Source organism: Arvicanthis niloticus, unplaced genomic scaffold (assembly GCF_011762505.2).
Source record: "Arvicanthis niloticus isolate mArvNil1 unplaced genomic scaffold, mArvNil1.pat.X pat_scaffold_729_arrow_ctg1, whole genome shotgun sequence".
Taxonomy (NCBI): Eukaryota; Metazoa; Chordata; class Mammalia; order Rodentia; family Muridae; genus Arvicanthis; species Arvicanthis niloticus.
In genome coordinates, this window is record NW_023046334.1 from 12,501 (window position 1) to 31,132 (window position 18,632).

General features: G+C 40.3%; 1 pseudogene; it reads left to right on the forward strand.

Moving 5' to 3' along the window:
• The window catches only part of LOC117702352 (PTB-containing, cubilin and LRP1-interacting protein pseudogene), a 17,945-nt pseudogene extending 41 nt beyond the window's left edge, over positions 1-17,904 (forward strand).
• Positions 17,905-18,632: the final 728 nt, after the last annotated feature.

Here is an 18,632-nt window from a genome sequence, read left to right on the forward strand (position 1 = left end):
GGAGAACTTCCCAACATCTTGGGATGGGAGGGTACAGAAAGGTAAAAACTTATGGGACTCTGGGCCCACGTTGCCCTGGTTTTTTTTTTTTTGGCTCAGACTGAACAGTAAAATATGTTCTATACATAAATACTAAGCATCTAGGGCTTTCCTGGGGGGAAGATATCTGATCAAACCCTGGTTGTAGACAGTAAGTGAAAAGTCATGTTGTAAGTGGAACATATTACTCATTAAATGGATTATAGAGTATGAAGGAAGAGAACTGAAGACTCCTGAAGAATTCATACTGGACTGTAAAGCTGGGCTACACTGTTTTGTGACAGAAACAATAGGATAACATGATATTTATTATATATTACATACTTATATAGTATATTATACATTATATTTGTACATTATATATTACATATGTGTGTGCCTACCCACATGCATTACATCATAGACACACATACTCACACATGCATGCAATGGAATGTTTTTCATGAGCAGACTTATGCTTGCAGGAAAATGAGTGCAGCTGGAGAACCCTGTTAAGTAAAATAACCCGGTCTAAGAAAGATAAATGTCATGTTTGCTTTCATTTGTAGTTCCTAACTTACATACAGACAGGTAAAATTGTGGGTGTATGTATATATGACATGAACACATGTAAAAAGGAGTTGGTGATACCCACTTGTAGTCTCAGTACTGGGGAGGAAGAGATAGGAGGGTACCTGGGTTTGCTGGCCAGCTAGCCTAGCCTAATTAGTAACTACAGCAGGAGAAGCTGTCACAGCAGGAGAAGCTGTCCCAAGAAATAGCAAGTGAGAAAGACATCAACCACTGGGGTCTACACATAGGCTCTCACATGTGCATGTACATACACACATGTGCACATGCATTCACTTTATGATTTAATAAGTCTGCAGTCAGAAACCACAGTGTCCAAAACCATTGTTATCAGCTCTCCTTATTCTGCATGTTTATCACTTAATGAGCTAAAATTTGTTCTACTAACTTTTCAGTCTTTTTGTTTTCATCAAAATGTATGGAGAGCTTTCTTTCTACTGCGGTAAGAAGAAGAAAAGCAAAGGGTTCACACCTAAATAGTCACTGAGACTAAAATACCACAGAGCCCGCTGATCTCAAAAGGGGACATTCTGTGCCAAGGTTCCTAATAGCCACATTCTTTTGTCTCTGTGGTGACTTGTGCAGGTCTGCTGTAAACATACGCCAGCATACATACACATAAGTGCCCACTATGCACAGGTGTGGTGCTTATGTAGAGGGGCCACAGCTTCATAGGACCTTTCCAAATACACCACCATTTGACAGCTACCAAAAGGCAATACTGATAAGGACCCATGATGCATTTCAACAGAGCCCAAGGACCTTTTCAGATATGTATAGGCAGCGTGTCTCCATTCATAAGGGGCTTGCAGTGACAGCAACCTTGAGTCTTCTGTGTGCATTGTTGGAGAGCCTATCCATCCATTTTGACAACCAGGAAATTCTCCAGCACTTTGTTCTGTCATGGCCCTAGTTTGACATTGTGATGTGGGAGAGATATGTGCTTTCTAATGGGGATAAGGATGATGTGCAATTGCTTGTCTGCCTGGAGTTTTACAGCCTCTTCTGATATTGCTTCGGGTACCACAAAAAAGGATAACCTAAAACCTGGTTATCATTTATGTTGGAGGAAGTTTTATAGACAAATGGCTTTATTATTTGGGCATGTTTTCATAGTTTCTTTTGTGATCAATATGTATAAGCTTTTGACTACATGGAGTTCATCATAAATAGAAGGGGCATGTAGATGTGAATGTCTAAATGTAAATCCATATATGCATATAAACTGATACATAAACTTCCCCTAAGGGAATAATGAACTACAATAGTTCTTAGAGTACAACATGGTGCTTCTAGGGGGACATGGCTTAACACCACAGCTTTGTGATGATAACAGCAAACATTTTTAGACTTATATGTGTTCTATGTGTATGGCTTTATGTGACTTTTTCCCCCTGCGAATTAAAAATAGCACAAAGACAGTGAAAGGCTTTTGTGATCTGAGAGCAGTGGGATTACTGATTGGTTAAACTTATAAAAGAAATTACAACATGGCTTCTGTGTGACAGTAAATTCCTGGTTACCTGGTCCCTAGCACTTGGCTGCTAGGTTGTCAGAACCCATTGGGAGAATGATCTTTTTATGGTGGTGTTTCTGCTCTTTCGCTTTTATTGCCTTGCAATTCAAATAAATTCGGGCTTTTGACCAGGACTGCCATTACCATCGGTTTTATTTTTCATTGTTCTGGACATTGTGGGCAATCAAAGGAGATGTAAAACAAAATGAAATACCAACATTGGAAGGAACATATAAACAGTCCTCATGAAAACAGGAGACTGAGAAATTGAATGGGCCATTTACAAAGGAAGTAATATGGATGGTTAAAACACACCCGAAACCACACCATTATTGACAACTAAAACAGTAACAGGATAATAGTTTCTATTTGTCAAGTTAGTGGAGGTGTTAACAGTGACGGCTGCCCTTGTTGAAAAGAATCTGGTACCTGGAAAGACTCCCATATATAGTTACAGAATATGGCATGGATTAGATGTCTCTGAAGAGCAATTAAATTTACATATCAACATCTTAAACATTTTCATGTTCATTGCTACAGCAACATTGCTCCTAGGAATTTGCCATAGGCAGTGTGTTACTTTGCATCGCTAAACACTTGGAGAATCTAATGAAACTAATGAATCCTCTCTTGAAAAAATTCAAGTGTGTGATGCAACCGAATCTGCATTTAATTTCTCAGGTTGCTTAGCAATTGACAAACCCCAGCAAAATGGCAATTCCTCACAGTGCACACATCGCTTTCCATTGTTCCTACCACCCGAGTATTCTTACTTTAACAATTGGAAGAGATCCATAAAGCCAAAACTCTGTGTAACTCCATATTTAGTAGATCCCATAGGAAAAATTGTGTCCTGATAGATTGCATTGCCTTACATTTTTACTTATTTACTTTAAATAGTTGAGACAGGTAGCTGTGCAGAACTCTTATGTAGTGGATGACCTTGAACTCCTAGTTTTCCCACCTTTACCTCCTGAAAAGACTGGGATTGTAAACTGCACATGTATAACCTCAAACTAATATATTTCATCTGAATAGAAAAGGAAAAATGACCATCAAGATCCTCCCCCCCCCCTTACAGTTGGGATAAGTCTTATCAGTGCCTTTAACCAGAAGGTCCTCATGTTTTCTTTTCCTTTATATATTTTAAAGCTTAAGCAATGTCCTTGTGGTAACTAGTTTTCTCGTTTCTGCGACAAACTACCGGATGGAACAACTCAATGGATCAAGATGTATTTTGTTTTACCGATTCTGCCCTTCATATCAGGAAGGGCATAGTGTTGAGGAGTGGGGGGGTGGGGGGGGGGGCATGCTTGGTTTATGGTGCCAGGAGCATTTTGTGATGGCTTCTTTGTCAGGCAGCAGACAGGGAGTGGAGACATCTAGGCAGGAACTTAGGAATAAATTTCAGAGTTCTGTCTGACAGTCTCCATGGCCTTCAAAAATAGTGTTACAACCTCTGGAGCTAACACTCAAAACATGAGCCTTTGGGGGACATTGCAGCTCCAAAGCATAGCACACTCACCTCCTTGGTTTCCATTTGTCATGATCTGCTTTGATAGTTTGGGTGACTGACAAGCAGGCAGCACGTCTTTGCAGCATCTGCTCCTGTGCTATTTGGTTTGAGGCAAACTGACCCCTGTAAATGTATCTCTCCATTTGTAATTACTAAGTAACTCTTGGGGAGGTGGTTTTGAGACTATCTGTGGATCTCATCAAACAGCCGTTCCTAGTCTTCATACCTATTGATGATGGTTTTTAACTGAAAGGTATACTATACTGTGGCTGCCAGGTTATGGCTTTGTAAATCTCATCACCTTAGTTACTTTATTAGGTATTGTGAGTGGTTCACTTTTCTTTACATTTCTTCGTTCATTCATATAAATAAGAATGGACTCTGATTTCTCATTGTGTGTCCTTGCAACCACTATCATTAGTATCAATAGCCAGACAGCCCTATTAGGTCAACAGGATGGTCTCCATCTGTCCTTTAGACATGCTATTGTTATTCTATTTTTCTCTCCTCTCTGGCACAGTTCTAAGATAGTCTCAGAATTTTAACTGTCAGGCTTGGAACCAGTTTTCTCCAGTAAAGCTGGTTACTGTAAGCATGCTACTGTTCACAGGGAACTAGAAACAGCTAAGAACATGTGTATATATAGGTATGCAAATCATGTGTACAAAATCTACCTGTGTGTTCGGTACCAGTATCTATACCTTGAAAGCCATGGATTTATTTTAATTACTTCAATCCCCAGGAATCTCACAGGGTTCGTGTAGCCTTTTGCCTCTCCACATTGGCTTCTAACTGTGGCAAACCTAGTTCTTCACATTTGCTATTTTAACTTGCATCTCTAGCAAGCACAAAGTAGGTCCAGGATCACACATCTGCAGCACTTTGTAAGGCAGCACACAGCAAATAAAATTCCACATTGCCTTGTAGTTTTCTGTGCTCAAGGACAGACTGTTGGATACTCAGAGGAGACATCATTTGAGGGTTTTGTCCCCTTCACTCTGGTTGTGTATTTCCTTTGCAATATGGGGAGACTTCTCCAGTTTCATCTTATTCCACTTTGAACTATCCCCCCACCCCCATTCCTGATGCCTGTATTAATCTCAGGTTCCCTGATTCTAGAAATCACGAATGTGTGTAATGATGTTTTAAAAACTCATTTTCCATGCATGTGCTCTGTTTTCATGTAACTGTGAGATTTAAATCCTATTACCAGCCACCCACTGTTGGAAACCAGTCCCTGTTCTTTCTGGGTTTCCTTTTCCCCAACTGAGTAAATTCATGAAACTATGTTCCCTTACTTCATCTTCTTGCTTATACAAAGCAGTAACTTTTTGGTTTGCTTTGATTCATATTACAATATAGTTCATAAACTATTCCCTGTGGATAAATTCTTTTTATTGTGTACTATAGAGCATCTAATATGTTTTTGTATAGCATCTTAGATGGATGTCCTGTAACTTACCAAACTGCTTTGTTTTGTATGAGCATGTAGGTTTTTATGCATTTTATAATCATAAGTTATAATGCAATGGATAGAGTTGTAGTGCATTTTGTAAGGATGCAATATCTATGGTGAATTTCTAGATGTGGCATCGCAAATGCAGAAAGAGGAAGGGAATTACACATGAACAATTCCATTCTAAAATGTCTCACTAGCTTACAATCCAGTCATAAAAAAAATGAGAGTGACTGCTTCATTCTATTCTTGCCACCAAGAAAGAGAGGACTTGGAGGGAGGAAAGGAAGGGGGCATGATGTTATTTGTTGTATTAAATGTTTAATCTCTATTGGAGGTTTCTACCACGCCTTTGATCATTCAATTCCCAGATAAAAATATATAAAGCCTTGATATTTATAATAAGCCTTTAAATCACTAGAGCTGGGCAGATATTTAACCTCTATGCTATTATGTCTATTTCCCTGGCAATAACCCAGATATATGACTTGCCATGTTCTGCCTGGGCTGTTCTTGCTCCAAGTGAACAGCCCTCATGGCCAGTTCTCCCAATCCTTTACTCCATAGTGTCTTCTCTTCTCTCCACCTTCTCCCTTCTCTCCTCACGGCCCTACCTCTGACCCTAAGCCTGGGAAGCAAAACCCTGCCTACTTCTCTTCTGTCCAACTTTAGGCTGTAAGCTGTATTTCAACCCATAGTTTTAAATTAACAAGCAAGGTTAATAACATCACTCAGTGTATGTGAGGATTTCCCCATCCCTTGAGGCAACCGGATCTTGGTTGTCAGTATTTAGCACTAGAATACATAGTAAAAGACCAACCTTCAACAGTAATTAGACACACCTCCAAATAAAAGACAATTCTTTGAGAGATTAAAATCAGGAAGGTGGTAGAAAATGGTAAGACCAAACCAAATGTGCTTTTCACAATATTCATACTCCATCTTCTGTGATATTCTCTGAAACATAGGTATAAGGGCTGTATTGTGGATGCATCCATAGAGGTTGGAATCCCCACAGTTCCTTATTCTCTGTATTTGACCAACTGTGGCTCTCATTAACAGTCTCTATCTGTTGCAAAGGGAAGCTTCATTGAGAAGGCATGGGGGCTATACTGATAGGCGGGTATAAAGATGAGCATTTTGGAATTACATTGCTTTAAGACAGCGACAATAGTAAGCTTTCCTTTCAGCAACAGGCCTTGCTGTGAAAAAAAGGGAATAAAAGAAAATTAAAGAAAAACAAGACAAAACCAAATTCCAGTGAAAATTTGTGTCAAGGTTTTCATTTGAACTTGTCTTTACTGCTTAGTAGGACACGGTGATTCAGGATTGCCCTCTTTTTTTTTTTTTTTTTTTTTTTTTTTTTTTTTTTTTTTTTTAATGTCTACCCCCATAGAGCACCTACCAAGAGCTGTGGCCCTGTAGCCAATTGCCCTATGTATCTACCCCTCCTTATACAATATAGTACTATTGGTAGTCTTTCAAACATCTAGTGCTTTCTAGGGTCTTCTGATGAGCTGTACACCAAGGAAAATAGAGTGAAAAATGCTCCGAGGACTGAAATTGGGGACATTTTTCACCTACCACAGTCCCTGTCCCCTGAAAACATTCCACTGGGTTATTCTCAAGTAGTCTGCCTGGTGTTGATTTATCATTCAGGGAATGTTCTCATGTGACCATTGGGGATCTACAGGAGGATTCTGAACTTTGGTCCCACCCTCAGGATACCCTGCTATTGAGAAAGCAAGAGTGAATTAACAGACTAGTCATGAAGTAAACTGTTCCTGTGCTACTGGATGGCTCAGTTCTGGGTCTCACCATCCTGAGGTTAGCTCTCCAGATGGGACCTGACGAGGGAATGTGGGCTTTTGTGTGGTATCATTTTTATTAAGTGCCTTTGTCTTTAGGGGCATACTTCAATGCCTTTTAGATAAATTGCTTCCGTCTTTGATAATGACAGTGACAATATTTCTAAGCTTCACATATCCAAGATCCAAATGACAGGACAAAATTGCACATTGGAATTGCTTGGTAAGTGCAAGATAGGATGTAAAAACTCTCATCTCTCTGCTTTTCTGAAATAATTTAATATGAATAAAAGAAGTAAATTTGTCACTTAAGCATGCAATTGTGAGACCTATGCTATGATTCACAGCAGAAATTTTACACACACATACATATACATGTGTTCTATTTTTATCTTCAATGAAACCATATATATATGTGTGTGTATGTTATATATATATATAATATACACATACATACTGTATACCATATATATATATATAATATACACACAGACACATTCCTGCATATTAAGTCTTATTTAATGTACTACCCATAGAGTACACATTTACATTTTACAAAGACAATATATTTCTCGGTAAAGTTTCCATAAATGTGGTTTTAGGTTTTGTTAATAGAACATATGAAAATGTTGATGCAGTTAAATATCCCTGATGTTTCTGAACAAAGAAAAAATTACTGAAATATTACTCAACAAGGGTTTGAGCATAAATATGCTGTAGATAATATGCACTTGAGAAAAATGTATTGTTTGTTTTTTAGCATTATCGGTACTGTTATAGACAGCATCCTGACTGAGTAGGCAGATTCCTTAAGGGATAGTACTATAGGAAAAGGTACCAGTCCTACCTTCCTTATGAAAATTGTTTTGTTTCACTCAAACATCATTGACTTATATGGTAGACACAATAAAATAATACCTTCACAGCAACCTAGTGCTTAAACTAACTGGCCTATAACTGCAGTCAAATTCATATAGATCTTCCACCGTTATAATACCTGTGGTATGACTCACAGAATCCAGATCATGGAGTGATGCAGTGAGTAACATGGACACGCTTCTGCAAGTTGGGAGACATATACCCAAGTGTTATTTCTGTTCACTGGTGGATCTGGAGCAGCTGCTGAGTTCTCATTGAAAAATGGGTGATTTGGTTTAGATTAGTGGTTTCCACTCTGACCAATGATAAGTATATATTTTCTGTCATATATGCTATGCCTTACGACTACTTCCTCCTCCCTTAAACCTCAACATGTAAGTGAAATTTATTATTTGATAAAGCATATATATGTATATCAAATCTGATATATAATATATATATATATATATATATATATATATATATATATATATGCATGCCACAGGAAAGATGCTGTCAGTAAACACTTTTGAAAGCTTTTTGAACTCTAAAAAAAAAATGTTTGTAGATCAATCACTTTTGTTCACCACTTTGCTGAATTATTCTGGGATCCAGGAAGACTGATGGAGACTTCTCAACCCCTTGGAGGCTGGTACCTAAACCACTGAAGGCCTGCTTGGAGCCTGCTGGCAGGTTGACCCCTGTCTGAAGGGGTCATCAATGGGAGGACAGACAGGATGCAGCAGATGGTGGCAAGGGTCCTGAATCTTACTGTCTAAACTTTAAGACCTGGCCCCCAGCTAGCTTGAATAAATTGTTTCATATCTCCGGAGCCCCCTAGACTATAGAGCAGCATAATAATTTTCCTTACATGTGGGGTCATAATGAAGGGTCCTGGTCTGTATAAACACTTTACCAAGAACCTTCGAGAAAGGAAGCCCTCGGTAACTGTCACCATCTATATAATTGCTGTGGCTGCTTTTGAGTCTTGGCATTCAGGAATTAGTGTCAGTCACTTCCTGTCTGTCTCCACTCACCATTCTTCTAGAGTCTTCCAGGTTTATTATTTGGTAAACAAAACTTCTGTCATTTTTATTATGAACATCATTATCTTTTAAGACTGCCTTTGCAAATTAAAGCATGTGATGCATGTTCATAAGTAGCAGATCTTGCAGTTTAGGATGTAAAATGTTTGACGTGACTACTCCGATCTTCACAGTGTCCAGTGGAGTTCTGCTCCTCTTTGACCAGCAAGAAGAGAGAAGCTTCAAGCTGGGGTCATAAATAATCCCTGTGTTTTCTCATTCCCAATTCTCTGAAGTATGCTGCTGGGAGCCAGTGTGAGAGCGAGGGAGTTTCACTGCAGCTTTTGACCCAGGGTTAACCGTGGCTTGTGTTTTTCTCATCTTCTGTCTTGTAGCCCAAAGGCTATGAGGCTGTCCAGCTACGTTTTCTCCACCTTCTGCTCCTACTGTGCTATTTCATACCAGCCAGAGAAAGGTAGCCTCCTACAGAGCATGAAAGAAGAGCAAGCTCTTTCATATCCCAAGAGAAGCTTCTAGAGAGCTTTTGTTCTCAATGGGCCTTTTTTATTATTTTATTTTATTTTATTTTATTTTATTTTATTTTATTTTATTTTTTGAGAACTCCAGAAGTACACTGGACTGATCTGTATAAAGCTGAGCTTCTGATCTTTGGAAGGCTGTAAAACCCCTTGGTTGCCAGTATATGTGAGCGCTAACACAATCACCCATCCACCTTGTGTCCTTGTCAAGGGTCCAGGTCACCACCATTCTCATTTTGGGCTGTCTAAAGAGAAGCAGAGGCAGGTTATAAGCAGGGCAAAATGTGGACTGGCCTCCAGGAGGACAAATGGTATGGGAGGAAATGAGGACTGAGCTCAGGAACCATGGCTTGTTTAGCCACAGCTGAGAAGAAATTCATGAGAGCCGGTGGGCAGGCTGGACAGCTCTTACTCGAAAAGGAGGGGTTCCAAGGACAAAGGCTCGGTGGAGCTGATGCTGTCAGCCCTGTGGACATGCTGTGGGTCCCTCACACACACAGCCTGGGTACTGTCATATGTTGCAAACGTCCTCAGATAGTTGGGTATAAAGCTCACTGACACTCGTTGCAGATACCGTTTGGGGCGTGAGTTTATGCCAGTAAATAACACATGAGAGCAAGCTTTCCTTTCTCTGCTGTTTGTTTATTGCTCTTAGAATGAATTGTTTATACACTCTCACTTGCTTTTTTCTCCATGCCTGTCTCTCTGACCACAGAAAAGCTGCTGATGTTTACATACTGAGGCTAGCCCTTACTCTGCCTGAAGGCTGCTCTTGTCCTCTTAGAAGTCTCTTTATCCTCCCTGGAAAGTAAAGAACTAACAAAAGCAAGGAAGCAAGAAAGAAAAGTCTGTGTCTCAGTTGGGCAGATTTGGTGACTCGTTTTGAAATTTGGGTATTATTGTAACTCAGCAGCCCTGGAAGTTTGTACCTCTCATGGACAGGGCTTAGAAGGAACAAATCTACCAAGGAAACATTCACTTCTTTCATCCATTCCGTCTCTCTCATCATGTACATCTGACACTTTCACAGCCATGTTGGTGGTGGGACATCCTGAGGTAGCACACACGCACTGAGCCTGGTGTTCTCAGTGCCTTGTAGCAGAGAGGCTGGCAAGCCTTCCATGGAAGGTATCTAGGTCAGAGATGGTTCTCTCTCTATAGACGCAGATGTATACACATGCAGTGCTCCAATGCTGTTTGCCACCACGTAGCTACTTCTTGACCCAGTCTACACAGGGTGTGTGATTTCATGAACAGTGCCATTGAGTTTTGGGCACTTTGAGAAAATGAATTTATTTTTTAATTCTTTAAACTTATAGATTCTAGCTATAGATCTTCAGATGGTGTGGGGGAATCACTTGTACATGTCTACATTGTACAACTATGAGATATTTATTAGTATTCTAGATTTTTAACATTTATCATTTTTTCATGATGAGAATATTCAAAATCCCATCTTTTCGCTATTTTGGGTTATCTGACGCAATACAGCTGACTGCAATCTCCTCTATACAGTATAGAGAGGTATTTGATTTATTCTCTCTGGCTGTCCCTTTGGACATGTTCACCATGCTCTCCACTCTTCTACTTTCCAAATCTCTGCTGCTGCCGATCCTGCTCTCTGTTTCTGTTAGCTTGGCCCTTTTAGATTCCATATTCTTGTCATTTGTGAGACTTGCAAAATAAGAATAACATTTTTATTTTAAAACATCTTGGCATACATGAATCCAGAGAAGAATTCATTTACAAAAGTGCCAGACAATCGAATCTTAATCATTTAGAAAGACTAATTTCATCCTGTGAAAAGGACAGAGATAATGAAAACTTGGAGGGACAACACCAGCAAACGGGAATATCTCTCATCTAATAGAAAAAAGAAATACTCAACAGAAATTCAGACTCTTCTATGCTCAGTTCCTCGCAGATCACTAAGAGTTGCTGACACCTCAAAAGTTTTATGACAAAGTGTGTTCCTACTCTACTCTCTGAATGACTCTGGGTCTATCTCCGGTCTAGATCTAAGTTCTGCACTTTGGACAGAGTTAGTAATAATAATAATACTAATATCCCACCTCAAAGTAGGTATGATGGCACACCTTCAGTCCCAGAATGGGGAGGTAGAGTAAGGTTCATCTCTGTGATGTCGTCAAGGCCAGACTGGTCTACTTGGCAAATTCCATGCCCCCTGGAGATTCATAGTGAGACCCTGTTTTTAAAAATCCAATCCGAACACACAGAGTTGTCATTGGATCTGATACATGCAATGCTTTTTACCATCACATGTGATACAAACATCCTTTAGAACTTGCCCATGCCCCTGGAGTTTGATTTTGCTATGGACATAGCAAGTCATGGACATATGTAAATGATGTCTTGAGACCTTTAGCACATGTTACTTAGTGGCTCTTTTTCTGTCACTGGTGAAAGTAGACACTAGCTTAGCTGAATGGATTTAATCTATATATCATGTTTTACCCCAATGCTTTAAAATTCCCTTTATAAATTTCTATGTATTATTAAGTAGCTTTTATTACTGTCTCATCAAAACCTTCGAGTTTTGAATCTATGCTTCATTCTTCTCCAAACATACTTCCAAACTAAAACTATTTTCCTTAAAAATATTTATCTTATGGATAGTAAACATTCATAAGGAGAGTTATATTTTTTTCTTGTTTGGCTGTCAGAATTTTTTTTTAACTAGGAAATGGCTTTTGATTTAGATTAAAAACTATAGTTTTTAATGATGATTTTGAAAAAGTACCTTTTAATTATCTTATAGTGGAATTCTCTGTATAACTTTTAGAAAGAAATGTGTGTGTGTGTGTGTGTGTGTGTGTGTGTTAAAATACATACAACAAAAAAAGGCAACCATCTTAAGCCAGTTTTGAGTATACATTTCAATGTTGTTGATGCAGGTATGATGCTCCAGCACCCTCACCTCCACTGAGTACCTTAACTCTTCCAGGCTTCTAAAACAGAAGTTCAGAATCTCCCAAGCAAGAGCAGCTCACCATTGTGCCTCAAGCTTCCATCTCCCACCAATCTAGTTTCTATCTCTGTGATTGTCACTGTTTTAATGTGTGATAAATTATAGTCTTCATCTATTTTGCGATTGGCTTATTTTATCGAACACTAGCAGTCTCAGATTCTATCTGTGTGGTAGCATATGTAAGAACTTCCTCCCCTTGGCACTACATAGTATTTCACTGTATATGTGTATTCACTTGGATGGTGCTGGTATTGGGTTCTCTCCACACTTTAACTGTTAGGCACAATAGGTCCTTTGATCTTGAACATACAAGTTATCTCATTAAGACCCTGAAATTTGCTCTTTTGAGAAGAACAAATGAGTCATGTGAATCAAAATCTCTCTTAACTTTTTGATGAACTACCTTAGTATTTGTAAAGGTCGAATGTATCTATGATTAAAGGGCAGTCCTCCCTCGGGTTGGCACTGTGGGACAGAACAGTACTTTGGAGAAGGTGGAAATTAGTAGAGACATGAGATGCTTTTGGGTGAGTTCCTTTATAGTTCTTGAGAGAAGGTTATAAAAGTTCAAGCTAAGCTGTCCCCACCACTTTCTTTTTCTCTCTGCTCCTGCTCAGCATCTGACCTCTTATTTCTGTTGATATTCTGCTAAGGTGTTCCTATCAGTTGCCCTTGCCAGAAGCTGACCAACACTCCCCAGTACCTTGCCCCAGTTTTGGACTTTAAACTCCCAAATTTTGGGCTATGCCAACTTCCTTTATAAATAGATAGTCTGTGCCAAACATCCTTGTTTCCTTTCTGCTGTGATAAAATTGACTAAAAGCAACTTAGGGAAGGAGAATATTTATTTGTCTCATATTTCCAGGTGACAGTGCATCAATGAGGGACATCAAGGCAGGACCTCAAGCAACAGCTTGAAGTGTGAGCCCTAGAGGAGTGCTGCATGGTTCATTTGCAGACTCATGCTTAGCTAGCCTTCTTCTATAGCCTTGGGACCACCCACCCAGGGAAAGTCTGCCCACAGTGAGCCTCTATATTAATTACCAGTTAAGATAGCTCCCCACCCCACACACAAACAAACATGCCTATGAGCCAATCCAATTTTGGCATTTAAGACTTCTCTCAGGTGACTGTAGGCTGTGTCAAGTAGACAAAAGTATTTTACTGTCTGACGAATAACTAGTCAAGAAAAATTTCTGTACTATTTTAATTTTAAAATCTCCAGTTTTTCATCTTTTTTTTTTGGTTTTTCGAGACTGGGTTTCTCTGTGTAGCCCTGGCTGTCCTGGAGCTCACTCTGTAGACCAGGTTGGCCTCAAACTCAGAAATCTGCCTGCCTCTGCCTCCCAAATGCTGGGATTAAAGGCGTGTGCCACCATCGCCTGGCTTTCCAGTTTTTCATCTTGCTAACACCTGTAATCATCATTTTCTATTTTGGTAGCAGTCATACTAATGGGTATTAATGAATAGTATTAGTAGTATTGATAGTATTTTCTTGCAGTTCTGATGTTTCTCAAATAATCAGGGTCTGAGTTAGGTTTCAATTGCTGTAATAGAAGACCATGACCAAAAGCAACTTGAGGATAAAAGGGTTTATTTGACTTCTTAGCCCAGGTCACAGTCTCTTGATACATGCATGCCAAGGTGGGAACTCAGGACAAGAACCTGGAGACAGGAACTGAAGCAGCAACCATGGAGGAGTGCTATTTGCTAGCTCACTCCTCCTGTGTTGCTCAGTTTGCTTTCTTATGGTCTCCTGGACCATTTGCCCAAGAGTGGGGCTGCCCACAGTGGTCTGGCACCTTTCATATAATTTATCAATGAAGAAAATTCCCACAAGCTTACCTACAGGTCAGTGTAATGGGAGCATTTCCTTAAAGGAGGTTCCCTTTTCTTAGATGACTCTAGCTTATATCGAGTTGATGAAACACAACACAGTTATTAATGTTGAGAATCTTTTCAGATCCTGGTGACCATGTGCCCATCTCATGCAGACAAAAGTCTATGAAAAGACCATGCCTTTGTCTCTGGAGTGCCAGGATTGAAGATTTGTATTGCCAGACCCAGACCCAGCAAACTTATCCCTTTAAAAAAGAAACTCTTGTTTCAGAGAGAACAAGTGCATGAAAGGTTAGAATAGAAACCCACTTTTATGATCTAAAGTTTTTGTATGCAGTCCTGAGGTCCCACTGATCATAACCATTGATTTGGAGCCATTGTGACTAAATTCTATTGTCTATTTGGCTCTCTTTCCATGGACCTTGTTTTAGGGTCCCTTCCTCACATTCATAGTGTTTAGATCTCTGTGTCTAAATTTCAACCAAACTCTATACAGTTTCCAATTGTTTGTCAATTAACCCCTTAGGTTTCATGCAGTTCTTTAATGAGAGCACAGTAGTAGCAACAGTTCTACCCATTCTGATGAGAAAAACAATAACATATACCTCCTGGCAGACTAGGAACAAGGGCACATGTGTAGTGGTCAGAGAATAACCAGTGGAGGTCAGTTCTCTCCCTCCAGCGTGTGGGTTCATGGATCGAGCTAGAGTCTTCAGGCTTGGTAGCAAGTGTATTCGCCATCTGAATCTTTTTGCCTTTCCGTAAGCATTTTTTTTTAAAGTCAGTATCTGAATCCTTTAGAATTATTTTTCTCTAGTTTTCATAGTGCTTATCTTGATATCTGATCACCTGGCATTCTAGTCTTAGCTAATCTCTCAGTTATAGTCAGCTAACCAAATGCCCAGCATTCAAAAGCTGTTCGGGTTGAAAAACAGATAGGCATTATTGCTATTTAAAAACTTCTCAGCGGAAGGGGGAAATCATGCTTCAGGCTGTACTTCAGATAGAACACTTTTTGTGTCTTTGGTCTTAGCTGGAGGCAAGCAGCATAAAGGAAGTCAAGAAGGGGAAGGATTTGGGGAAAGGATCCAGCCAAGAGATAAGCTTAATAAAGGCTTTGTTTTGCAGACTCACAGCCTCCTGGTTTCTTGCTCTCCTTGAGTGCTTGCATTTCTGATTGACTGAAAGTAAACTTCTAGTGACCCATGATTCCAAAGAAATGCCAAAATTAGAGGAAAGATCAGCATCGGCCACTTTAAAAGTGGGGTTAGAAGAGGGAAGATGTTCTTGAAGTAGTAGATTTTTAAAATATCCAACTCTATTTATAGTTTGCAAGTATTTGTCCTGGAGGAAACTTGGAAGAAAGAAACGGAAGAAATTGTGCTTCCGATGTCAAGGAGTATGCGCACCGTGGAGGGGGGCGTACCCCTTTGATGTACATCAAGTTGCTCTGCCTATCAGAGTAAGCTACGCCTATCATACTGACCTCTTGCTCTTTTTCCTGTCACCCATCTGCAGGTCACCTATCTGGGCAAAGTCTCTACTACAGGCATGCAGTTTTTGTCTGGCTGCACTGAGAAGCCAGTCATTGAGCTCTGGAAGAAACACACACTGGCCCGAGAAGACGTTTTTCCGGCCAACGCCCTCCTAGAGATCCGGCCGTTCCAAGTGTGGCTTCATCACCTTGACCACAAGGGTGAGGCAACAGTGCACATGGATACCTTCCAGGTGGCTCGCATTGCCTATTGCACAGCCGATCACAACGTGAGCCCCAACATCTTCGCCTGGGTGTACAGAGAGATCAACGATGACCTGTCTTACCAGATGGACTGCCATGCGGTACAATGTGAGAGCAAGCTGGAGGCCAAGAAGCTGGCGCACGCCATGATGGAGGCATTCAAGAAGACGTTCCACAGTATGAAGAGTGATGGGCGGATCCACAGGAGCAGCTCATCTGAAGAGGCTTCCCAGGAATTGGAATCTGATGATGGCTGAAGGAACTTAAGATGTTCCAGCGAAGGCAGCATTTGGGCACGAAGTTTCAGAGGCTAGATGTGTCTGCAATGATTCAAATTTGGTACGAAAAGACTGCCAACCTATTGGCTGATCATGCTTTTTTTAAATTCAGAAGACCGATTCTAAATCTAAAGAAACGTATCATTAATTATGTGACATTGAAATCTGCTGCTGCCGTGACCTTGAGGAAAGTAGGAGTACAGATGGGGAGGAAGGTTCCAGACTCTCCTCTCGCTTTTTCTCTCTCTCTCTCCTTTTCCAACACGTCCTGCTGGGAGATCTCCACGCCTATTTTCACCATTCTCAGGCAAATACTCCGTGGCTGTAGTTTGACGGACTGGTCCAATCTGCCTTATGAAATCCAACAAGAATGTTAGCGGCCTCTCTGTGGTCCCTAGATGGGCGGGTGGCGTGGGGAGGTGCTGCTGGCGTGGAGGCTGCAGGACGGAAGGGACACGTCCAGGTGACTGACTGGCTGCTCCTCGCCCTTGGCATGTTTGCAGACATTCTCCTCAGTCCGTGAATCGGCACAGCTTGGATTGAGCTTTACAACTAACAGCACGCTAGATGGCAGTTAATTCGCAGTTAAAGATAATGCTTTTTATTTACATGAGTATATAAAGTAGTACCCTCCTATTGTATTCACGTCCTCTATTTTCTTAGAATTCTTGCAACTAATGATTGTTCCCCTCCTTCTCCCGCCACCATGTTCTTTCTCCTTCCAGCCTTCCAGAAAGGAATGAAGGCTCAACATACCGCAAGACTCCAAAAGGGAAGAAAATAACAAATTAAGTAAATAAACGATCAGCAAACCAATTGGGAATCTCAGAAATCAGAAACTCTAGTAAAGACTGGCCAAAGTCCATACATACAGGCTTCCCTTGAGCAAGCCCTGATATATAGTAACCTCCTTGGCTATGAGTCTTGTTGAATGACTCCTTTCGGAAAGTTTAAACTCTGATGTGGTATTGCCCTGAAAGTCTTGTCCCATCGTTTAACAAGGACCTCAAGTAGGAAATGAGTGAAATCAAGTCAGTATGCCTAGAAATCCCATGTCTTTCTGGAAACCTCAAGGGAAACGTGATCTTCTTGTCCTGAAAGTGATATCTTAGAGTCCAAGTGACCCCTTTGACTATCGGTTCTGAAGAGCAATTCTCACTGGTAACTGGACTTCTCTCAATTTTGGGATCTTTGCCTTTCATAAAAAAAATCATGGAAAATATACACATTTAAGGTGAATAGACACATTAAGGTGGCAAATGATCTACTTTTTTTCAAGTAATATTGCTCCTTTAAAAGGTGTGTTTTTATTTTGGGTGATGTCAGGGGCAACGGGGTACCTTAGAAGCCTTAAGTGAGAGCTAATATAATCCAGACAGCAATGGTGTTGGTATTTTTGGTCTTCGTACCCGTGTGCCCATGTATACATTTGTGTGTGTGTGTGTGTGTGTGTGTGTGTGTGTGTGTGTGTGTGTGTATGCAAGTCCCCTGTGTGGGTCCAGTTTCAAGGCATGTACAATAAGCATGGAGCTGTATTGGTGAGGACTCGCCTCTTGAAGATATGCTTGTTGCTTTATGATATATGTAAACTATTCTTTAGAAAAAATGCATTCACTCTTTAATAAAAGTATGTTTGTGTTAATAAAGCCAGGGCATTTCAAACTTTATATGAACTTCTCTTTTTAAAGAAATGGAAATTTGACATGTAAAATAAATCAAACTTGGCAAACAGGGCAATTTTATCTATTTTTTTTTTAAATTGATCAAGCATAGAACATTCCTTGTGTTTAGAAATCTTTTTCAATTTGTTTTTCATAGCTAGATGCCCCTTAACTGTGACAATAATGTTATTAATGGTGTTCACCTTCATGCTTAATGCGATGGACTTATTTCAGAGAAGAATGTTTCCAAACATCTTGCAAATAATTTCCACTTAGCCCCCCTTCCCCTGCACAGGAATCGCCCATCCTGATTCTGAACGGTAAGCCTGCAGTGATACCTTTGAAGAGCGGATAGCATTGTCTCCCCTGGGCTGTGATCTCTCAGAATGGTCACATTAATAAAGCAAAGAAGCTGACTGTGGAGCAACGTCCTTCACTGAATCAGTAACGAACAAAAGACTTTGAAGGAGAAAGTATGGGTGCCTGCTGCACAGGTGCAGTCAAGTGTGGATTATTACCAAATTCTGATGGAAATGGCACTCCTCTGGAGTTGATGTTCCCCCAATTTCAGTTTCACACTTTTGTCCTTGAATTGCAAAAGAACAAGAGAGGAGAAGGGAGAGGAGGGGGAGATAGGAGAGAAGGGGGAAAGGAAGGAGGAAGTAAAGAGGGAAGTAAGAAAGAGATGGAAAGGAAGAAGAGCCTGGCCAGTACATCTCAAAGCAGTGACATCTCCCTACCCCAGTAATCAGCCATCAGAATCCCCGTGCACATGGTTATTTATTACAAAAGGTTTTTGC